At 40.4% G+C, this 25,365-nt stretch overlaps 1 protein-coding gene and 1 pseudogene across 3 annotated transcripts in view; one reads left to right on the top strand and one right to left on the bottom strand.

Moving 5' to 3' along the window:
* Nucleotides 1-25,365, bottom strand: part of CDK19 (cyclin dependent kinase 19) — a 195,448-nt gene that overhangs the window by 142,523 nt on the left and 27,560 nt on the right. The window contains exon 2 of one of the 3 annotated variants that reach the window (XM_064360777.1): nucleotides 3,699-3,760. The exons of the other annotated variants lie outside the window; for them this stretch is intronic. The gene's annotated coding sequence lies outside the window, so the exon portion shown is untranslated. The remainder of the gene's footprint in view (nucleotides 1-3,698; nucleotides 3,761-25,365) is intronic. 3 annotated transcript variants of the gene reach the window in all.
* LOC105707470 (S-phase kinase-associated protein 2-like) lies at nucleotides 8,031-9,347 on the top strand (annotated as a pseudogene).

The raw sequence follows: 25,365 nt of genomic DNA, 5'->3' as shown, positions 1-25,365 counted from the left end.
TATGAGCCTGTAAAATTAAAAACAAGCTTATTATTTCCTAGATACAATGGGGGTACAGGTATTGGGTAAATACTAGCTATTCCAAAGGGGAGAAACTGGCCAAAACAAAAGGGTTACAGGGCCCATGCAAGTCCAAAATCCAGTGAAGCAGTCAAAATTTAAGCTCCAAAATGATCTTTGACTCTAGATCTTACATCCAGGTCACCCTGATGTGAGAAGTGGGTTCCCATGGTCTTGGGCAACTCCAACCCTGTGGCTTTGCAGGGTATAGCCACCCTCCTGGCTGCTTTCACGGGCTGGCATTGAGTGTCAGTGGCTTTTCCAGGAGGATGGTGCAAGCTGTCAATGGATCTACCATTCTGGGGTCTGGAGGTCAGTGGCCCTCTTTTCACAGCTCCACGAGATGGTGCCCCAGTAGGGATTCTGTGTGGGGGCTCCGACCCCACATTTCCCTTTCACACTGCCCTAGCAGAGGTTCTCCATGAGGGCATCACCCCTGCAGCAAACTTTTGCCTGGGCATCCAGGCATTTCCATACATCTTCTGAAATCTAGGCGGAGGTTCCGAAACCTCAATTCTTGACTTCTGTGTACCCACAGGCTCAACACCACGTGGAACCTGCCAAAGCTTGGGGCTTCCACCCTCTGAAGCAACAGACGGAGCTCTACTTTGGCCCCTTTTAGTCACAGCTGGAGTGGTTGGGATGCAGGGCACCAAGTCCCTAGACTTCACACAGCACAGGGACCCTTGGCCCAGCCCACAAAACCATTTTCTCCTAGGCCTCCAGGCCTGTGATGGGAGAGGCTGCCTTGAATACCTCTGACATGCCCTGGAGGCATCTTCCCCATTGTCTTGGGCATTAACATTCCACTCCTTGTTACTTAGGCAAATTTCTACAGCTGGCTCTGGGTTTTTCTTTTCTATAATATTGTCAGGCTGCAAATTTTCCAACCTTTATGCTCTGCTTCCCTTATAAAACTGAATGACTTTAACAACATCCAAGTCACCTCTTGAATGATCTGCTGCTTAAAAATTTCTTCCACCAAATACCCTAAATCATCTTTCTCAAGTTCAAAGTTCCACAAATCTCTAGAGCAGGGGCAAAATGCTGCCAGTCTCTTTGCTAAAACATAGCAAGAGTCACCTTTGCTCCAGTTCCCAACAAGTTCCTCATTTCCATCCGAGAGCACCTCAGACTGGACTTTATTGTCCATATCACTATCAGCATTTTGGGCAAAGCCATTCAACAAGTCTCTAGGAAGTTCCAAACTTTTCCACATTTTCCTGTCTTCTTCTGAGCCCTTCAAACTGTTCCAACCTCTGCCTATAATCGAGTTCCAAAATCGCTTCCACATTTTCAGGTATCTTTTAAGCAGCACCCCACTCTATTTGTACCAATTTGATGCATTAGTCCGTTTTCACACTGCTGATAAAGACATAACTGAGACCTGGGGGAAAAAAGAGGTTTAATTGGACTTACAGTTCCACATGGCTGGGGAGGCCTCAGAATCATGACGGGAGGTGAAAGGCACTTCTTACATGGCAGTGGCAAGAGAAAATGAGAAGGATGCAAAAGCAGAAACCCCTGATAAAACCATCGGATCTCATGAAATTTATTTACTACTACGAGAACAGTATGGGGGAAACTGCCCCCATGATTCAAATTATCTCCCACTGAGTCCCTCCCACAATGCATGGGAATTATGGGAGTACAATTCAAGACGAGATATAGGTGTGGACACAGAGCCAAACCGTATCACACTTACTTGATATCTAAACAACTATAATTTCCAGAAGCCCATAAAAAAACCATTCCTCTAGTTCCCATTCAGAATCTATCTAAAACCTAGCCACATTGCTAACTTTATGTCTAAAAGTACATTGTTAGCTGCTATAGATCTTTCTAAAAAAAAAAAAAACCTTCTATTCAAGTATCATGTGAAGAACGCTCATAAATGGTTACATTAACAGAAAGTAACATCTATAATATCTGGCACGTAAATGGCAAAATGTTTCCTTTTCTTTTTTAAAAGAAGCATTACCCAGGTAAAGTACATATGTCAGAATTTCTGATCTCTAGTCACATCATAGAAAGTGATTTCACCAGATACAGTGGCTCATACTTGTAATCCCAACATTTTGGGAGGCTGAGGCAGGAGGGTTGTTTAAGGCCCCAAGTTCCAGACTAGCCTTGGCAATAAAGCAAGACCTTGTCTGAACAAATAACTTAAAAATTAGTCAAGTGTGGTGCTGTGAGCCTGTGGTCCCAGCAACTTGGAAAGCTGAAGTGGGAGGATTGCTTGGGCCTGGGAGGTCAAAGCTGCAATGAGTCATGATGGCACCACTGCACTCATAAATGGGCAACAGAGTGAGTCACTGTCCCCAACAACAAAAAAAAGATTCAAGCTGGGCTCAGTGGCGTGTGCCTGTAGTCCCAGCTACTCAGGAGGCTGAGGCTGGAGGATCCCTTGAGCCCAGGAGTTCTGGGCTGTAGCGTGCTATACCAATCGGGTGTCTGCACTAAGTTCAGCATCAATATGGTGACCTCCCGGGAACAGGGGACCACCAGGTTGCCTGAGGAGGGGTGAACGGGCCCAGGTCAGAAACCAAACAGGTCAAAACTCCCATGCTGATCACTAGTGGGATCATGCCTGTGAATAACCACTGCACTCCAGCTTGGGCAACATAGGGAGACCCTGTCTCTTTAAAAAAAAAAAAAAAGACTCATTAAGAAGGTCTCCATAACAGGGTGTGGTGGCTGATACCTATAGAATCCTAGCCCTTTGGGAGGCTAAGGTGGGCAGATCACTTGAGCCTAGGGGCTCAAGACCAGCCTGGGCAACATGAGGAAACCCTGTCCCTTAAAAAAAAAAAAAAAGGTCTCTATAAAAACATATTTTACAAGTGTGTGGGATGTGTTTGTTTCTCTACTGAAACAAGAACTAACTGTAGGCAGATCATGAGATCATGAGATCGAGACCATCCTGGCCAATATGGTGAAACCCCGTCTCTACTAAAAATACAAAAATTAGCTTGGCATGGTGGCGTGCACCTGTAGTCCCAGCTACTTGGGAGGCTGAGGCAGGAGAATTGCTTGAACCCGGGAGGCAGAGGTTGCAGTGAGCTGAGATTGCGCCACTGCACTCCAATCTAGCATCAGAGCAAGACCCCATCTCAAAAAAAGAAAGAAAAGTAAGCTCTCAAGAGACAGGAAACGAGCATATTGGGAACTAACGTTTCTGGCACATGGAACCTATAGTAACTACCTCCCAGTAATGAGTCATGGATTAGGCTGCCCCTCTACCGTGAAGCAATTTTTCAGTAAAAGGAGCAGCATATGAATAATGATTTGGACAAGTTTCCAAGAAGAAATCTGAGTGAAGCTAGGTCTGAGAAAATTATACAGTATATATTATACTAACACTCTGTTTTCTTACTCACTCCTACTATTTCTTACTGGCAAAGAAAGTGAAACTTAGAGTCTTTAGTTCTATCTAAATTTTACTATTCTTTATGAATTTTAGTAATATTGAATAAAATTGTACAGGTATTATCTTGGTTTTAAATTTTATGAAAGTGAATCATTTAATGCATCATTATAAGTTACTTAGTGATTACACTTGCAAAAAGCTCTCACCTGTCACATACCCACCCCAGCACACACACACAATGACACCAGAAGGCAATACTCTGCTTTACCTTCTGCTGAAAAGTCTGCTACCTCCAACGCTTGAGGTCCATACACGAAGCCCTCCTGGAATCTATGAACACAGCAGAGGCAAAAGGCAGAGAAGTTTATGTAGATTTAAAGTTACACTGCCCAAAACATAAAATGCCAAATGCCTATCACAAGTCTACATATCTGCCAAGAAAATCAGATTTTAGATTTGACAATGAGCAAATCAAAAATATACATATAACATTCACAGTTCATTATATATAATGCAGCTTATTGTATGAAAAAAACAAAAGTTGAGACTTAACTAATTATATTCTCTTTTTTTGAGACGGAATCTCATTCTGTCGCCCAGGCTGGAGTGCAGTGGGTTCAAGTGATTCTCCTGCCTCACCTTCCCAAGTAGCCAGGACTACAGATGCGCGCCACCACGCCCAGCTAATTTTTCTATTTTTAGTAGAGATGGAATTTCACCATGTTGGCCAGGATGGTCTCGATCTCTTGACCTCGTGATCCACCCACCTCAATCTCCCAAAGTGCTGTGATTACAGGCGTGAGCCACCGCACCCGGAACTAATTATATTCTTATCAAAAGAAGCAATTTACACTACTGGAAAAACTAATACAGCAATAAAGTATGAATGTATATACACTGAAAGTAACAATTCAACTTTCTAAATTGTGTGAGAGAGCCAATACATATGCAGTAGTCCCCCCTTATTCATGGGGGATATGTTCCAAGACCCCCAGTAGCTGCCTGAAATCTGGGATAGTACCAGACACCCAATATACACTTTTTTTTTTAATCTAATAACTAAGTGACAGGTAGTGTCTACAGCATGAATATGTTGGACAAAAGGATTATTCGTGTTCTCAGAGGGACAGAGCAGGACAGTGCTGGACAGCACAAGATTTCATCATGCTACTCAAAATGGGTACAATTTAAAACATGAATTCTTCATTTCTGGAATTTTCCATTTAATATTTTCAGACCTCAAGTCAGTAACTAAAACAGCAGAAAGCAAAACTGCAGATAAGGGGACTACTGTATAAAGAATATAAAACAAATTAAAGGCTAGGCACAGTGGGTCACACCTGTAATCTCAGCACTGTGGGAAGCCAAGGCCAGCAACTGCTTGTGCTCAAGAGCTCAAGATCAGCATGGACAACAGGGCGAAACCCCGTCTCTACTAAAAATACAAAAACTAACTGGACATGGCAGTGCATACCTGTAGTCCCAGCTACTTGGGAGGCTGAGGTGGGAGGATCACCTGAGCCCAGGAGGTTAGAGCTGCAGTGAGTCCTGATCACACCACTACACTCCAGCCTCAGTGACAGAGCAAGACCCTGTCTCAAAAGAAATAAAAAAGAAATTCGGTAGAAAAATTTACTTCACAAAATGGAGTCTGGCAGGCCCTGCAGCTTAAGGTACATTTTCTTCTTAGAACCAGAAATTGTTGGGAATATAAGAGAAAAACAATTAAAAACAGACCTAGAAGAGGACAAGGTGAAAGAAAAAAAGGAAAAGTAGGACTGTACAGCTATTCTAGTAGCAAGATTTAATTTAATTCTGACAGCAATATTGAAATAAGCAAGGTACTACATATGCTAGGCAGTATGGGAGAAATCTACCTTGTTCCAGTATTATAAAATAAAAATAATCATGAAATATGAAAGGCTTTTCAGAAAACATTCATGTAAAAAAATTAGAATTTAATCAGGTAAAATATTTAGATCTCAGATTTTATTTCATTCTTTTCTGGTGATAGGGATAGAAGACTATAAAATACAGCTGATGTATAAGAAAAATGAATGAGATAAATTTTATCAGCTGTTAAATTTAAAAGAGAAGAGCATGTTATCTTTATGGAATACATAGAAATCTTTAAAAATATCACCAAATCATTAGGAAAGAAGGAACAAAGTATTGTCTTAAAACCTGATGACATGTCAAGGAAAAAACAATATTTTAAAACACTGGCCCCGAAGCCAGGTGACTTGAGTTCAAATCCAAGGTAGTTCACTTAATTGTTTTGTGACATCGGGCACTTAATCTCTCAGTATAACCAGAGTTGTTCCGGGAGGACACCTTCACCATCTCTCAGATTTATACTGAATATCAGCGAAATGAGGTTTTTAAAAATGTTATAAATCACAGAATGCTATTTTATGCAAAAATTTAAGCCAGTGCATTCTATTTAAATTGGCAACTAAGCAAAAGTTGTTAACTAAGAACCAAAGAAAATAGCCCGGCAGTGGGTCACGCCTGTAATCCCACCACTTTGGGAGGCCGAGGAGGATGGATCATCTGAGGTCAGGAGTTCAAGATCAGCCTGGCCAACATGGCAAAAACCCCATCTCTACTAAAAATGCAAAAATCAGTTGGGTGCAGTGGCAGGTACCTGTAATCCCTGCTCAGGAGGCTGAGACAGGAGAATCGCTTGAACCTGGGAGGTGGAGGTTACAGTGAGCTGAGGTCACGCCATTGCACTCCAACCTGGGCAACAAGAGTGAAACTCCATCTTAAAAAAAAAAAAAAAAACAGAAAATATTCTTTGCCCAGTCAAAGGAGAATCTGGGGAGCTGTGTGAGGAAGCCCCAAGAAGCAAAGCGAAAGTTTGAGCTGGCCAAAAGAGCCTAGAATAGCTAAATGGCAGCCAGAAGAGCATAGTACCCAAAAGATGGTTAGATCAAATTACTAATTTACCAATATGCCCAGCACCAGCTGTATCTTCTCTTAATTCCCAAAACAGCCTTCTAGACTGCACCCTCCTCCTCTACAGTAGTGCTTGTGACATTCTACGTTAAGTGCATTTGACATACTATGTTGAAACTAATTGCATATTATGTAACTAATTGCATATTACATATAATCCTAAAAACCAGAGATAAATTCCTATCGAATAAAACAATAATAGCAGCTAAGGCTTATATAGAATATTTGATGTGCCAGGCACAGTTCTAAGAGTTCTACAAGCACTAACTTATTCAGTCTTCACAACTCTGACATAGGTACTATTATACTTTAAAGATGAAGAAATGAGGTACAGAGAATTTAAAAAACTTGCCCAAAAGCATGCAGTCAGAAGTGGCAAAAACCCAGACCACTTCTAGAAACACGTTCTTAATCACCACATCATCCAGCCTATGAAATTAAAATCATACAAACCAGGCATCTATCTATATGTAAGAAGCCAAATAATTAGACATGTTCTTAAGTATTCAACCATGCTATATATTCCTCAACATATGCAACATTTTCTCAGAAAATTCAAATTAAAATGATGACGTATAAAATAGGTAACAAAGTGAGAAATGTTTGATATGAAACTAAAAGAAAAATTAAAACTTTTTCAAAAGTTTCAAAAGTCCTTAAAATTTACAATCAATATATCCAAATAATAAATAATATTGGTAGAAGAGTAGTCTTGCTACTCTTATAGCAAGACTGAGTATTTCTGTTTTTTAAACTTGCTGCCATTTGACTACATAACTCAAACATTTTGTAAACTTTAAAATCTCAATACAATAAGATACCACCTCATACCTTATGATGGATACTATCAAAAAACGAAAAGAAAAACTAAAGAAAAAGAAAATAACAAGTGTTGGTGAGGATGTGGAAAGCTGGAACCCTTGTGTACTGTTGGCGGGAGAGTAAAATGGTGCAGATGCTATAGAAAATAGTATGGTGGTTCCTGAAAAAATGAATTACCATATGATCCAGCAGTTCCACTTCTAGGTACAGAGTCAAAAGAACTGAAAGCAGGGACTCAAGGAGATATTTCTATACCCATGTTTGTAGCACCATTATTCACAGTAGCCAAAATGTGGAAGCGATCCAAGCTTCCCTTAACAGATGAGTGGATAAACAATTGGTAGCATATACATAGAACAGAATATTAGCCCTAAAAGGGGGAAATTCTGACACATGCTACAACAAGCTTTAAGGCATTATGTTAGGTGAAATTAGCCCTCACAAAAGGACAAACACTATAGATCCCATGTATATGAGGTGCCTACAGTAGTCAAATTCACAGAGACAGAAAGCAAAATGGTGGTTGCCATGGGCTGGGGCAAGGGAAGAATGGGGATTTACTCTTTAACAGGTACAGAGTTTCAGATTTGTAAGATGAAAGGTCTGTGGATGGATGGTGGTGATGCGAGTACAACAATACAAATGTACTCAATGCCACTGAACGGTATACCCAAAAATAATTAAGATGGTAAATTTCGGCGCTGCTGGGATGGAACGTGGCTAGACTTGGCGGGTCTAGCTACTGGGGGCCCAAGCAGCACACTCGAAGCAGCCGGGCGCCAAAGGGGAATCCGGGAGGCGGGCAGCTCTGCAATTAATGCACGTATTTTAAACTCCCGAACCTGCGGACGCTATGCACAGGAAGCACCTCCAGGAGATTTCAGACCTGAGTAGCAACGTTGCCACTAGCTTCACGTGGGGATGGGATTCCAGCAAGACTTTTGAACTGCTCTCAAGCATGGGGGGGTCTCCGCCCCGGAGAAAGAGGAGCCCGACAGTGAGAACATCCCCCAGGAACTGCTCTCAAACCTGGGCCTCCCGCAGAGCCCCCCAAGGAAACGGCTGAAGAGCAAAGGGAGTGACAAAGACTTTGTCATTATCCGCAGGCCTAAGCTAAATCGAGAGAACTTTCCAGGTGTTTCATGGGACTCCCTTCCGGATGAGCTGCTTTTGGGGATCTTTTCCTGTCTGTACCTCCCTGAGCTGCTAAAGGTCTCTTGTGTTTGTAAGAGGTGGTATCGCCTAGCGTTTGACGAGTCTCTATGGCAAACCTTAAGACCTCACAGGTAAAAATCTACACCCGGATGTGACTGGTCGTTTGCTGTCTCAAGGGGTGATTGCCTTCCGCTGCCCACGATCATTTATGGACCAACCATTAGCTGAACATTTCAGCCCTTTTCGTGTGCAGCACATGGACCTGTCAAACTCAGTTATTGAAGTGTCCACCCTCCAGGGCATTCTGTCTCAGTGTTCCAAGTTGCAAAACCTAAGCCTGGAAGGCCTGCGGCTGTCAGATCCCATTGTCAATAATCTCGTACAAAACTCAAATTTAGTTCGACTTAAACTTTGTGGGTGTTCTGGATTCTCTGAATTTGCCCTGCAGACTTTGCTAAGTGGCTGTTCCAGACTGGATGAGCTGAACCTCTCCTGGTGCTTTAATTTCACTGAGAAGCATGTGCAGGTGGCTGTTGCACATGTATCAGAGACCATCACCCAGCTGAATCTCAGCGGCTACAGAAAGAATCTCCGGAAATCAGATATTTCTACTTTAGTTAGAAGATGCTCCAATCTTGTCCACCTAGACTTACGTGATAGTATCATGCTAAAGAATGACTGCTTCCCAGAATTTTTCCAGCTAAACTACCCCCATCAACACCTGTCTCTCAGTTGGTACTATGATATAATACCTAAAACTTTATTTGAACTTGGAGAAATTCCCACACTAAATACACTACAAGTTTTTGGAATTGTGCCAGAAGGTACCCTTCAACTGTTAAAGGAAGCCCTTCCTCATCTACAGATTAATTGCTCCCATTTCACCACCATTGCCAGGCCAACTACTGACAACCAAAAGAACCAGGAGATATGGGGCATCAAGTGCCAACTGACCCTGCAAAAGCCCAGTTGTCTGTGAAGCATTTATTGCAGGATGGTGTCTCTTCTTTAGAACAGGCAAAGTAGGCAGGAAGCCCAATTGATGGAGTACTTAGCTAGCTTTATTCTTGGTTTTCCCTTTGCCTTCATTCTGCAAGTATATTAGGGAACCATTTGAGAGGGAAAACTATGAAATCTTGCTTTCAGAAATGATTCTAAAAGCTTCTATCACTGCTTTGCTCTTAAGAGCCAAAGTTGTAGGCCTTTTGAAATTTTGGGAGAGTGAGCAAAATTTCAAGATACCTTAAAGAGCAAAATTTGAGCCACCTTTTCCAAGTGCCCTTCTAAATAAGTCTATTAAGAATCAAGCTTAAAAATTACCACCAGCAAACAATCTTCATAGCTTATATAACTTTTATCTATTTAATTTTATAGTATTGCTTTATAAGACAGCTTAGAAAAACAATAACCTATTTGTATTATGAGCTGAACAAAAACAGAATCATAGGATAGTAGCATGTGAGGCCATCTTTTCTGGTAATGAGGAAGAGAAAAATGCATTTTAATTTTGCCTTTAGATTTGAAATTAGGTTAATAGAAATTAGTACCCACATGTAACTCACCTTAAAACTTACAAAAGACCAAACATTACAAAAACCAGAGGTATAGAATTGGTATAGGATTTGAAGGCCCAGGAGACAGCTTTCTACGACAGGTTAATTTGAAGTATCTCGTAATGTTCATTAAGTTACTGTGTTTCCAGAATTCTAAATTAGATGAGAAATATAATTGTTTTCTAACTTGATAATCAAATTATGTGAACATGGGTCCTTAAGATTTTTAAATGACTTGCTTTGTTTTATAAAGGTGCTATTAATCTAGTTGAAAATCTTTGTTTTATAAAAGTGCTATTAATCTATTCTTGAACATTGGATGGAAGAATTCTGAAGTTGCCTGCTGTTTTCCTTTAGCGCTGAGGTTCTTAAGGTTACTTTTATATTCTAAAATCAAGTATTTTAAATTGTCTTTTTTTTTTAAATGATCTCTCACCAGTAAGTGTTTGAAACTATCTATTTATAAGGGTATCGAACCTAAAGTCCGAGGAACTGCACTCCCTTCAATCAGAAATATACAACAGAAGCAGGTATATGTTTCATGCAGTTTCAGCAGTATGCACTACTTATACCTACATAAGAGTTAAAATCCAGATGTGGGACCTTTTGATACCATCAGTGATTTTTTTTTTTAAACTGGTACATAGAAATGAAAAGATTAAATTCTACTTCTTAAAAATCACAAAAAACTAGTTTAAATTGACTTCTTCATATATTCAAAATGTAACGCCAAGAAAAGCCAAAACCCATCATTTAACTTTTTTTTAATCAAAAATTGTTAACGTTAGAAACATAGTATGAAGTGTCTTTATCTTTTTAGACCTAAGGAAGATTTTAAAGTTGGGTTACACAGGAAATTATTATGCTTAAATTTCTTAGTAAACAGTGCTAAATACTACTTGAAATTGTTGTTTACCGATTAGTGACAAGAGCTGGGGTTAGGATTCAGTTGGACTCTGACATCCAGATGCCCTCAAACATACAGAACTTCCAAACTCAAGTCCAGCCATAAGCTATTTTGCCAACATGTCAGAGTAATCTGTATTTTTGTATGTGAGTTCTACTTTTATAGACTTAGTTTAATAAAACACATTTTTATAAAAATGAGTACTTAAAAATGGTAAATTTCTTGTTGGCCGGGTGCGGTGGCTCACGCCTATAATCCCAGCACTTTGGGAGGCCGAGGCGGGTGATCACGAGGTCAAGAGATCGAGACCATCCTGGTCAACATGGTGAAACCCCGTCTCTACTAAAAATACAAAAATTAGCTGGGCATGGTGGCACGCGCCTGTAGTCCCAGCTACTCGGGAGGCTGAGGCAGGAGAATTGCTTGAACCTAGGAGGCAGAGGTTGCGGTGAGCCGAGATCGCGCCATTGCACTCCAGCCTGGGTAACAAGAGGGAAACTCCGTCTCAAAAAATAAAAAATTTCTTTTTATGTGTATTTTATCACAATTTTAAAAAAAGTAACGTGATAAGTACAGAAAATCTAAAAAGGGAATTGCAAAAAAGAAAAATAAAATTATTTCATCTCCCAGAAAACCACTGTAAACCCATTTAATGTATACTGTCATATAGTTTTTGGGAGGCCAAGGTGGGTGGATCATGAGGTCAAGAGTTCAAGACCAGCCTGGCCAAGATGATGAAACCCTGTCTCTACTAAAAATACAAAAATTAGCCAGGCATGGAGGTGAGCGCCTGTAATCCTAGCTACTGGGGAAGCTGAGACAGGGAACTGCTTGAACCCGGGAGGCTGAGGTTGCAGTGAGCCGAGATCACACCACTGCACTCCAGCCTGGGCAATAGAGCTAGACTCCGTCTCAAAAAAAAGAAAAAAGAAATTCCTATCAATGTCTTTCTTACAAACGTTAATCCTCTTTAGTACTGAAATATTTAATTTTACTAAAAGTTTAATTGGAAACCTAATTCAAAGGTAAAAACAATTAAAGTATAATTTTTGCCCCTCTAAAATAGTTATCAAAATAATCACTTTATTCCTGTAAGTTTCCCAGCAGAATAGCTTTTACTCAGAGTTACCACAGAGTTTCAATTCTATATTTATTAACCAAATCAGTCTTGTGTAGGCAATCACATGTATTACTACTTGGGTAAATAGTACCAAATTGTTTTCCCTACCTCCACTATCCATCCTCTTTGTGGTAAATACTACTGTCTGTCTGCCTAGTATACACCCATTCTCCCTTTTCTTCCTTAGGAACAGATCATGGTTTTATTCTGGGTGGCATGTATCCAGGTAAAATTGTACATTTCCCAGCCTTCCTCACTGCTAGGACTGGTCAATAAGCTAGAAGTGGAAGTCATTGGATGGGACACTTCCAAGATAGCTACTTAAAGAGAACTTAGCTAGAAATGTGTCTGTAGCTCGGATATGGTGGATGGCACTCCAGCAGTCATTCTGGACAATAAGGGTAATGGAAACTGTGCCAAGGGACAGTGAACCAGAGAGAAGGAACTCGGGTCTGTGATGATCCTAGAGTCCTCATGCCAAACGTCGACATCAGTGTGAGAAATATACCTCGATGTTGTTGAGAGCACCTGTTTTGTATTGTAGGTGAACCTAAATCTAACTAATATACCCACCTTTACACTGGTGTAACAGTGATCTTTCTAAAATGCAAATCAGAATTGTCAAAATCCTTATCTTGGCACACAGGACCTTTCATGATTTCTTTGACCTCTGCTTATAACTGCAGCCTTACCTCCAGTCATAAAGAATCAGTTATAGGCTTCTAATACCACCCTGCCTTTGCACAGGTGTGTATACACTCCACTTGGAATGAATGCCCTTCCCCAGTCTTTCTCCATGTATTGTTCAAGTTTCAGCTCCTCCAAAGAGCTTTCCTGTTGCACTCACCCTATACACAGGCATGAACAACATACTCATGCACCAAATACGAATGGATAATGTTTCTCTGTGTTTATCTTTCCTATGCAGCTATAATGTAATGTGGGGGTGTTCTGGTCTACCTTTGTCATCAAAGGGAAAGGCCTTGAGGATAGGAAACCATTCGTAACTCTTTGGCTTTCCATAGCCCTTAGCACAAGGTCTAGACTAGAGCATAAAGAACTCAATAAATGTTAGATGAATAAATGAAGTTCAGAGAAGCAGTCATTCTTAAGTACTTCAGAAACCTCGGCTGGGCACACTGCCTCATGCCTGTAATCCCAGCACTTTGGAAGGCAGAGGCAAGAGGATCACTTGAACTCAGGAGTTTGAGACCAGCCTGGGCAACATAGTGAGACCCCCATCTCTACAATAAATAAATAAATTTTTTAAACCTCATATTCTCAAGCACTTAAAAAGGAGGCCGGGCACTGTGTTTCATGCCTATAATCCCAGCACTCTGGGAGGCCGAGGTTGGCAAATTACTTGAGGTTAGAAGTTTGAGACCAGCCTGGCCAACATGGTGAAACCCTGTCTCTACAAAAATACAAAAATTAACCTGGGCATGGTGGCTCACGCCTGTAATTCCAGCACTTTGGGAGGCCGAGGCAGGCAGATCACCTGAGGTCAGGAATTCAAGACCAGCCTGGCCAACATGGCAAAATCCCATCTCTACTAAAAGTACAAAAATTAGCTGGGTGTGGTGGCACACATCTGAAATCCCAGCTATTCAGAAAGCTGAGACAAGAGAATCACTTGAACCCAGGAGGCAGAGGCTGCAGTGAGCCAAGATCGCACCACTGCACTCCAGCCTGAAAAAAAATCAGCTGGGTGTGGTGGCATGCACCTGTAATCCTAGCTGCTTGGGAGACTGAGGCAAGAATCACTTGAACCCAGGACGCAGAGGTTGCAGTGAGCTGAGATCGCACTACTGCACTTCAGCCTGGGCAACAGAGCAAAAATCCATCTCAAAAAAAAAAAAAAATCACACTGTTGCCTTCATTTCAAATCACAACACACAAAAAATCTCCTATCAAGGTATATATCAGAAGACACTTGAATTTATCTTAAGACAGTTGGTAATACTTAAATTTCCTTAACTACAAAATACCATTTTTCTTCCAAAATAAACCAAGCTTCCTGAGTGGATAAACCTATTTTTTTCAGTATACTTGTTCAGGTGTTCAAGAGAAGGCAATGAAGAACATTTTACCTCATTTCAAGTTATCTCTATAACAAATATTTATTGGGATCAATTATGTGCTAGGCATTGTACTACACAATTAAAATACTGAATGATGAGCTATTTGAAAGAAGAAAGTTCCAAGGTACTATGAGTGCACAGGAGGAGTATCATGCACATTTCTCATCTCTGGAAGATTTCTTATCATCCTATCTTCCAGAAATGAGAAAGCACAGAGGAGGTGGCGTTTAGATATACTTTTAAATTTTTTTACAGGAAAAACGAAACTTGTAGGAAAGAGATTTTAACTTTCTTTTTTATAATCTCAAGTTTGTTCTTAAGACAGAAGAAGCCAGTGTCTTTTAGTGTCCACTACATAGCATTATGTAGTTCTTTATGTACATTATCTTGATGAACCATTCAAAAAGTTGTAAGGAAAGAAAACGTGTGCAATATTAGTGTATTAGTCCATTTTGCATTGCTAGAAAGGAATACCTCAAACTGGCTAATTTATTTATTTATTTATTTATTTATTTATTTATTTTATATTTTTTGAGACGGAGTTTCACTCGTTACCCAGGCTGGAGTGCAATGGCGCAATCTCGGCTCACCGCAACCTCCGCCTCCTGGGTTCAGGCAATTCTCCTGCCTCAGCCTCCCGAGTAGCTGGGATTACAGGCATGCGCCACCACGCCCAGCTAATTTTTTGTATTTTTAGTAGAGACGGGGTTTCACCATGTTGACCAGGATGGTCTCAATCTCTTGACCTCATGATCCACCCACCTCGACCTCCCAAAGTGCTGGGATTACAGGCGTGAGCCACCGCGCCCTGCCCAAACTGGCTAATTTATAAAGAAAAGAGGTTTATTTGGCTCATGGTTCTGCAAGCCACGTAAGAAACATGGTACCAAGCATCTGCTTCTGGTGAGGGCCTCAGGAAGCTTTCAATCATGGCACAAGGGGAAGGGGAGCCAGTGGGTCACACAGCAACAGAAAAAGCAAGAGAGAAAGGAGGGATATTCCAGATTCTTTTTGAACAACCACATTTCCCCGGGAACTGATAGAGCAAAAACTCACTCGTTACCCAGGACAGCACCAAGTCAGTCATAAGGGATCTGCCCCCATGACCCAAATATTTCCCAGTTAGCCCCACCTCCAACAGTGGAGGTCAATGTTCAACCTGAGATTTAAAGGGGACAAATATCCAAACTGTATCAGACAGATGCCTGTTCCCAATGGTAAGAAACACAGCAAAACCTAATGAAGACAAGACCCAATTTGGGCTGAGTGCGGTGGCTCACACCTCTAATACTAGCACTTTTGGGAGGCCAAGGCAGGCAGATGGCTTGAGCTCAGGAGTCGAGACCAGTCTGGGCAACATCGTAAAACCCCGTTTCTACAAAAAATACAAAAACTAGCCAGGTGTGGAGACACATGCCAGTAGTCCCATCTACTCAGGAGGCTGAGGTGAGAGGATTGCTTGAGCGCAGGAGGTTGAGGCTGTAGTGAGCCAAGATCGTGTCACTGCACTCCAACCTGGGTGACAAAGTGAGACCCTGTCTCAAAAAAAAAAAAAAAAAAAAAAAAAAAAAGACCCTATTCAGGGATACAATCAAGCTCTTAGAGTCAAAGAATCAAAGACTCTGCCAATAATTTGCCAAAGTGGCTCCCTCACCCCACCTCAATCCCAATTCCCCAGAATAAAAATTTAAAGATTCCAATATAACCTTTGTGAAGTTTAAAAGCTAATGCTACAGTTACACACGAAAACGAAGCAAATTCTCAAAGAAACCTGCTATCCTCAACTAATAAAAGAGAGAAACATAATTAGTAAGAGAAAAGGTCATGATATAATAGCTTTTATCTGTCAAAACAAAATTGAATTCTTACTTTTACCCTTCCCTTCTAAATAAACTCAGAAACACAGGAGGAAAAATGGACTGACTTTCCACTCTGAAATTATGCTGTTGGTAAAAACTGCTACTTGTCCTTTTATGCCCAAATGATGCCACAATTTGGTTCCAGATTCTGGGAAATCCCTCCCATCCTAGCCATTTATCTGTCCTTCACCCCAGTTGCCAAACTGGTCACTGAATCCTAGCTCCTAAAAAATCCCTTGAACTTTTCCCCAATTCTGCACCTTTTCTACCCCCACAGTTACCACTAAGCAACAGGTCCTCATCATTTCTATTTGGACATAACAGCCATCTGCTTCCAATGTCATCCAACTTTTGTCCTTTCCACCATCCACACTGCTGCAAAATTGATCATAAAATTCTCCTCTGTAAAACTATACAGCAAACTGTCAAGCAGTGGTTATATCTAGTGAATGAAATTATAGGGACTTTTCACTGCCTGCATTTTTTTAATACTTGTTTGCAATTTACAACAAACATGTATTCCTTTTACAGTCAGAAAAAAAAATCACTATTTCCATTTTGGGAACTAAAGGAATTTCCACTTGGATCTATTACTCCCTTTCTCCATCAGGTTAAGGGCCAAATTCTTTAGCCTGGCACACATTACCATGCTTTCCCTTTCTCTCAAATGTATTTCCAACCTCCATCCTGAGAATTTGCTCTAGACATACTGAATGATTTGCTGTTGTTCTTTCCTTCACAATTTTATAGATTTTGCTACTTCTGCATAGACTACAAAGACGTAACAATAAACTTGAGTCTGTTCCAAATAAGCAATCTACCTCCTACTAATAGTTATCATAAATTATTACTCTAAGAAGAATGAAGTTTCACTTGTTCACCTGCAGCACACCTCCTACAGTCTGTGGCCTACAGTCCCACCATTACACCAACATACTAGATTCTTTCCTTATCAGGGTAACTGATGTTTTTAAAAGGATAAAATAAAATAACACTTTGCATACATAGCCTGAGAGATGACATGGGAGGAGGCAGCACAATGCAGAGTACTAACTTTGGGTAGGAGCAGGAACAGCAGACAAACACAGGGCAAGGACCCTGGTTAAATTTGCTGCTCAAGTTTTCAGAGTGTAATAGCTTTACTTGAAGTGTTACAAATTTCCACATCAAGTAAAAGCACAATAAAGTTAAAGTAGAAAATACTAAAAATATCTGAGCTGGGTGTGGTGGTTCACACCTATAATCTCAGCACTTTGGGAGGCCAAGGCAGGCAGGTCACTTGAGGTCAGGGGTTCGAGACCAGCTGGCCAACATGGTGAAACCCCGTCTCTACTAAAAAAACAAAAATTAGTCAGGCATGGTGGTGCATGCCTGTAGTCCCAGCTACTCAGGAGGCTGAAGCAGGAGAATCGCTTGAACCTGGGAGGCGGAGGTTACAGTAAGCCAAGATCACACCACTGCACTCCAGCCTGGGCAACAGAGGAAGACTCCGTCTCAAAAAAAGAAAAGAAAAGAAAAGAAAATACCAATATTATCTTTATTACTTTCCCTCCCTTCTTTACATGAAAACTCAAAAGTTAGTCACTTTTTTTCTCATTTTAGGTTCAAAGGGTACATGTGCAGGTTTGTTACATATGTAAATTGCATGTCACAGGGGTCTGGCATATGGATTATTTTGTCACCCAGATAATAAGCATAGAACTTGATAGTTTTTTTTTTTTTCCTGCATGTCATACAATCAATGCTTCAAAAGATAGGTAGTTTTTCAATCTTCACCCTCCTCCCAACTTCCACCTTCAAAAAGGCCCCAGTGTCTATTTTGCTTTCCTTGTGTCCATGTGTACTCAATCTTTAGCTCCCACTTGTGAGAACATGATATTTGGTTTTCTGTCCTGAGTTAATTTGTTTAGGATAATGGGCTCCAGCTCCATCGATGTTGCTATAAAGGACATGATTTTATTCTTTTGTTATATATATATTCCATAGTATATATGTACCATATTTTCTTCACCCAGAAAGATAAAGATAGAGGCTCATCTACCATCATTAATGGGCCTCTAGGTTGATTCCATATCTTTGTTATCGTGAATAGCACAGCAATGAAAATCTGTGTGCATGTGTCCCTATAGAACAATTTTTATTCTTTTGGGTATATACTCATTAATGGGATTGCTGGGTCAAATGGTAGTTCTAAGTTCTTTGAGAAATCTCCAAGCTGATTTCCACGGTAGCTGAAGTAATTTACATTCCCACCAGCAGTGTATTAAGAATTACCTTTTGTCCACAACTTCGCTAGCATCTGTTATTTTTTGACTTTTTAATAATAGCCATTCTGCTGGTGCGGTGGCTCACGCCTGTATTCCCAGCACTTTGGGAGGCTGAGGTGGGTGGATTACTTGAGTTCAGGAGTTGAGACCAGCCTCTACTAAAAATATAAAAGTGAGCCAGGTGTGGTGGCACGAACCTGTAATACCGGCTAATCAGGGGGCTGAGGCAGGAGAATTGCTTGAATCCAGGAGGCAGAGGTTGCAGTGAGCTGAGATCGAGCCACTGCACTCCAGTGCAACAGAGCGAGACTCCATCTCAAAAAACATAATAATAGCCATTCTGAGTGGTGTGAGATGGTATCGCAATGTGGTTTTGATTTGCATTTCTCTAATGATTAGTGATGTTAAGCATTTTTTTTCCACCCCTTCACCTTGAGAGCATTTTTTTATATGCTTGTTGACCACATGTATGTCCTCTTTTGAGATTTGTCTGTTCTCGTCCTTTGCCCATTTTTAAATGGGATTGTTTTTTGTTTGTTAAGTTTCTTATAAATTCTAGATATTAGGCTTTTGCTAAATGCATAGCTTGCAAATATTTTCTCCCACTGACTGTTTACTCTGTTGATAGTTTCTTTGCTGTGCAGGAGCTATAGTTAAATTAGGTCCTACTTCTCAATTTTTGTTTTTGTTGCAATTGCTTTTGATGTCTTCATCATGAAATCTTCACCAGGGCCTAGGTCCAGAATGATATTTCCTCCATTTTCTTCTAGGGTTTTTATAGTTTGGGGTTTTACATTTAAGTCTTTAATCTATCTCGAGTTGATTTATGTGCATGGTGAAAGGAAGGGGCCCAGTTTCATTCTTCTACATATGGCAATCTAGTTATCCCAGCACTGTGTATTGAAGAGGCAGTCCTTTCCTCATTGCCTGTTTTTGTCAACTTTGTTGAAGATCAGATGGTTGCAGGTGTGCTGCATTATTTCTGTGTTCTCTATTCTGTTCCATTGGTCTGTCTGTTTTTGTACCAGCACCATGCTGTTTTGGTTACTGTGGCCTTGAAGTCTAGTTTAAAGTCAGGCAGTGTGATAGTTGACTGCTTTTTAAAGGCACATCAAGTAGCTTTGCCTTCACCTCAGTTTCTTCTACTATTTAACAATCAAATGGAAACTACTGAGACTATACATAACTTAATATCTCCTGATTAAAAATTACATAAATCCTCTATTTCAAATCACATAAAATACAGAAACAAAATCTAGAAGTAAAAATACAAACCAAACACCACATGAGGAACATCAAAACATTCTTTTCATTTGATTGTATAAGTGGGTCAAATGAAATCAGCGAACAGTTTTACCCAATGCAGAGTTCTAAGTAAATAAATTCAAGAAAAAGATAAAGAAGGACAGGGTTAGGGACAGTTCAACAGGTTAGTTGTTAAGGAGTGAATCTAAGGATTTTCATACTTTTTGTAATACGTTATATAATATAATCTTCATCTATTAAAAAACAAATTATGTTTTAGCTGTAATAATGGTATTATACAGGAGAATGCATTTATATTTTTAGGAGATACATGCTGAGATATTAAACAGTATAGTTCCAAGATGATAGCAACTCATTTCTGATCAGCTCTGAAAAATATATTTGTATCTACACACATTTACAGAGAAAGCAAATATAACAACCTAATGTTCAATCTGGATTGGGGATGGCAAATTCCAGTGCAGACCAAATCCAGCTGTCATCTGCTTTTGTAAATGAAGTGTTATTAAAACACTGCCATTCCCATTCATTCACCTATTGTCTATGGCTTTCCCAGTACAACTGCTGAATTCAGTAGTGGTGACAAAGATGATATGGCCTCCAAAGCCATATCTGACCCTTCACAGAAATACAGAAAATATCTGACCCTTTATAGAAAAAAAAAAATTGTCTAGATCTAGACAGTGGATATATAAATGATCATTGGTGATGTCCTTTAGATGTTTGTTCCCTCCAAATTTCAAACATAATCCCCAATGTTGGAGGTAGGGCCTGACGGGAGGTGTTTGGGACATGAGGGGAGATCTCTCATGAATAGCTTGGTGGCTTAGTGCTATCCTCACAGTAAAAAGGAGTTATCAACCTGAGTTCACATAACATCAGATTGTTTAAAAGAGTGTGGTACCTTCCCCCTGCCACTCTCTTGCTATCTCTTCACCTTCCATCATGATTGCAAGCTTCCTGAGGCCCTTACCAGAAGCAGAAGCAGAAGCAGATGCCAGCATCATGCTTCCTGTACAGCCTGCAGAACCATGAGCCAAGTAAGCTTCTTTTCTTTATAAATTACCCAGCCTCTGACATTACTTTTTTTCTTTTTCTTTTTTTTTTTTTTTTTTTGAGACAGAGTTTTGCTTTGTTGCCCAGGCTGGAGTGCAGTGGCGAAATCTTGGCTCATTGCAACCACTACCTCCCAAATTCAAGTGATTTTCCTGCCTTAACCTCCCAAGTAGCTGAGATTACAGGCATACACCACCACACCCAGCTAATTTTGTATTTTTAGTAGAGACTGGGTTTCACCATGTTGGCCAAGCTAGTCTCGAAATCCTGGCCTCGGGTGATCTGCTCACCTCAGCCTCCTAAAGTGCTGAGATTACAGGTGTGAGAGCCACCATGCCTGGCAGAGTGAATGGTATTACTGCTAGTTATCTTTTCCCTGTGTATATTCTATTTGACCAAAGACACTATACAGTCCTTAAAGGTTGGAACCCTATAGCATGCCCTTCACTTAAAAAAAAAAAAAAAAAAAAAAGCACTTCCAGGCCAGGCAAGGTGGCTCACACCTGTAATCCCAGCACTTTGGGAGGCTGAGGTGGGCAGATCACTTGACGCCAGGAGTTCAAGACCAGCCTGGCCAACATGGTGAAAACCCCTCTCTACTAAAAATTCAAACCTCAGCCGGGCGTGATGGTGCATACCTGTAATCCAGCTACTCCAAAGGCTGAAGCAAGAGAATCCCTTGAACCCGGGAGGTGGAGGTTGCAGTGAGCTGAGATCGCGCCACTGCACTCCAGCCTGGGCAATAGAGCGAGATTCTGTCTCACAAAACAAAACAAAACTTCCAGACCTAAATCTAAGAGCTTAAACCACAAAACTCTAAGAAGAAAACAAAGGAGTAAATCTTTGCAACCTTGGATAAAGCAGTGGTTTCTTAGCAAAAGGAACAAAATTTTAAAAACGGATGGATTGGACTTCATCTAAATTAAAAACTTTTGTGATTCAAAGTCAATCACACAAAAAAAGTGAATCATCAAGAAAGTGAAAAGGCAGGCCGAGCACGGTGGCTCACACCTGTTATCCCAGCACTTTGGGAGACCAGCCTGGCCAACATGTTGAAACCCCATTTCTACTAAAAATACAAAAAATTAGCCTGGCATGGTGGTGCATGCCTGTAATCCGAGCTACTCAGGAGGCTAAAGCAGGAGAATTGCTTGAGCCAGGGAGGCAGAGGCTGCAGTGAGCCAAGATCATACCACTGTATTCCAGCCTGAGTGACAGAGCAAGACTTCATCTCAAAAAAAAAAAAGTAAAAAGGCAACTCACAAAAACTAGAGAAATATTTGCAAATTATACATCACATAAGGGCACAGAATTAAGAATATAAAAAGAATTCTTACAAGAATAAAAATACAACCCAATTTTAAAATGGGCAAAGAATTTAAGTAGGCATTTCTCCAAAGAATATATGCAATGGCTGCTAAGCACATGAAAAGGTGTTCAACATCATACATTATTAGGGAAATAAAAATCAGAACCACAATAAGCTGCCACTTCACACCCACTAGGATGACTAAAATCAGAAAGACAGATAATACTATATGCTGACAAGGATATAGAGAACTGAAACCCTCATACATTTCAGGTGGAAATGTAAAATGGTACAGCTGCTTTGGAAGAGTCTGGTAGTTCCTCCAAAGGTTAAACATCATAACAGCTAACATATTATGCTGCAATTCCACTCCTAGATATATACCCAAGAGAACTGAAAACATATAGCCCAACAAAAACTTCTACAAAAATATTCATATAAGCATTATTCATAATAGCCTAAAAGTAGAAACAATCAAATGTTCATCAATTGATAAATGGATAAACAATGTGATATATCCACACAGTCACTTAAAAGAATGATATATCCATACATGCTCCTATATGAACTTTCATTATGCTGAGTAAAAGAAGACACACAATAACACATATAGTATGATTTCATTTATACAAAATGTCCAGAATAGACAAATCCATAGACAAGCCACAAAAAAGTTGATTAGAGGATACCAGGGAAATGGGGAGTGACTACTAGTGTGTATAGTTTTTGTGGTGATAAAATGTTCTAAAATTAGATAATGGTGATAATTATACAACCCAGAGCATATGCTAAAAAACACTGAATTGTCAAAAAAAAAAAAAAAAAAAAAAAAGCCCCTGCCCGGAAGGCCCTAAACATTAAACTAATGGAAAATGCACTAATTTATCAATCAATTAATATTCTAGAATGTTTATAGAAAAGCATATTGACAATTTTGATAACCAATCTGCCTTCATCAATCTCCCTTCATTAGAGATCACTGCTTGCTCCACAGGCAAATACAGTTGATCCTTAAACAACACAGGGTTTAGCGGTGTTTACCCTACACAGTCAAACACCAACATACAACTCCCACAAACTTAACTACTCATAGTTAAGTTGAAACAACTACTCATAGCTGTTGACTGGAAACCTCACCAATAGCATAAACAGACAAGTAACATATACTTTGCATGTTATTTTTATTATATACTGTATCCTTACAATAAAACTAGAGAAAACAAAACACTAAGAATACCATAAGGAAGACAAAATATATTTACTATTCATTAGTGGAAGTGGAACATTATAAAGGTCTTCATCCTTACTGTCTTCACATTGAGCTGGTTAAGAGGGGAGTTGGTCTTGCTGTCTCAAGGATGGCAGAGGTGGAGAAGGTAGAAGGGGAGATAGGAGAGGCAGGCACCCTTAGTATCTAACTTTACAGAAATACATCATAATTTCTGCCTGACTTGTTTGCTTTTTCATTTCTCTAGCAAAGTTTTGGTACGGTACCATTCCTTCTTCCACTGTCTGCTTTAGTTTCCGTGTCTGTATCACAGAAGAGTCTACATTATAAAAGAAGTCAAAAACGCCTAAATAATCAGAACTTTTTTACCAGCTTGTCTAACATCAATGTTTCCTGATACTGCTTCTTATGTATCTTCTTCCTCCTCATCTGGTTTGGAAGCACTCATCTCCATCAAGTCATCTTCTATTAATTCCTCCAGTGTGCCATCTATTAGGTCTTGAATTCTCTCAGATCTGTACCCTCACTCCCCCATCTTTTTTTCCATGTCCACAATTTCTTTCATGAATTCCTTAACTGGCTCTGTCATAAACCTTGTGTAAGTCATGCACAACATCTGGGCACTGTTTTCTCCAGCAGGAATGTATTGTTTTGAGCTTGATGGCTTTTGTGGCTATAACAACAATGGCATCTTAAATGGTGCAGTCCTTCTAGACTTTCATGATGTTTTCTCTATAAGGGTTCCCTTTCATAACGTAGACAATCCTTTCCATGGAGTACCACATGTAATTTAAAGGTCTTATGACCCACTGATCTAGAGGCTGAATTAGAAATGTGTTTGGGGGCAAGTAGATCACTTCAACACCTTTGGTGTTAACTCACGGAGCTCGGGGTCACGGCATTGTCTAATATCAAAAGAACTTTGAAAGGCAGTCCCTTATGGCAAGGTACTTTCTGACTTAGGGAACAAAGCATTGATGGAACCAAGCAAGAAAAAGGGTTCTCATTGTTCAGACTTCATTTTTGTAAAATGAAAAGACTGGCAGCTGGTGTTTATCTTTTCCTTCCAAGGCTCAGGGGTTGGCAGCTTTAAAGATAAGGGCAGTTCCTGATCATAAACCCAAACTGCATTTGCACACAATGGTAGAATTCTATCCTTCTATCCCTTCTTGCCTTAAATCCTGGAGCTTGCTTCTCTTCATTACTAACTAATGTTCTTTGTGGCATTTTTTTCCCAGAATAAGGCCCTTTTATCCGCATTAAAAACCTATGCAGGGCCAGGCGCAGTGGCTTATGCCTGTAATTCCAGCACTTTGAGAGGTCGAGGCAGGCAGATCACTTGAGGTCAGGAGTTCGAGACCAGCCTTGGTCAACATGGTAAAACCCTGTCTTCACTAAAAATATAAAAATTAGCTGGGCGTGGTGGCGCATGATTATAATCCCAGCTATATGGGAGGCTTAGGCAAAAGAATCATTTGAACCCGGGAAGCGGAGTTTTGCAGTGAGTGGAGATTGAGCCACTGCACTCCAGCCTGGGCAACAGGGTAAGACTCTGTCTAAAATAAACAAACAAACAAACAAACAAAACCTCTTCAGACAGATATCCTTTCTCCTCAATAATTTTTTTTTTTTTTTTTTTGAAACAAGATCTCACTCTGTCACCAGGCTGGAGTGATATGGAACAATCACAGCTCATTGTAGCCTCTACCTCCTAGTGTTAAGTGATTCTCCAACCTCAGCCTCACGAGTAGCTGAGACTATAGGTAACGTGACACCATATCTACATACATACACACACACACACACACATATATATTGTTTTGTTTTGTTTTTTGTAGTGACAGGGTCTGACTATGTTGTCCAAGCTGGTCTCGAACTCCTGGTCTCAACTGATCCTCCTGCCTTGGCCTGCCAAAGTGCTGGGATTTAAAAGCATGAGCCATCACACCTGGCAGGAATTTGTTTTGAGCTTCCATAATTCAATGATTTTCTTAATGGCAGCTGGGAACTTACCTGCTGCATTTACGTTATCTAGACTGCGTTTTTTGGGGTTTGTTTTGTTTTGTTGGTTTTTTCCAAAAGGGAGTCTTGCTCTGTTGCCCAGGCTGGAGTGCAGTGGCGTGATCTCAGCTCACTGCAACCTCTGCCTCCTGGTTTCAAGTGATTCTCCTGCCTCAGCCTCCTGAGTAGCTGGGATTACAAGCACACGCCACCACGCCTGGCTAATTTTTGCATTTTTAGAAGAGATGGGGTTTCACCATGTTGGTCAAGCTAGTCTCAAACTCCTAACCTTGTGACCTGCCCACCTCGGCCTCCCAAAGTGCTGGGATTACAGGTGTGAGCCCTCATGC

This window comes from Aotus nancymaae, unplaced genomic scaffold, assembly GCF_030222135.1.
Source record: "Aotus nancymaae isolate 86718 unplaced genomic scaffold, 86718_ANA_hifiasm-v0.15.2.pri h1tg000040l, whole genome shotgun sequence".
Classification (NCBI taxonomy): Eukaryota; Metazoa; Chordata; class Mammalia; order Primates; family Aotidae; genus Aotus; species Aotus nancymaae.
The sequence above is the reverse complement of the archived record's forward strand: the minus strand, read 5'-3'. Positions and strand labels throughout refer to the sequence as shown.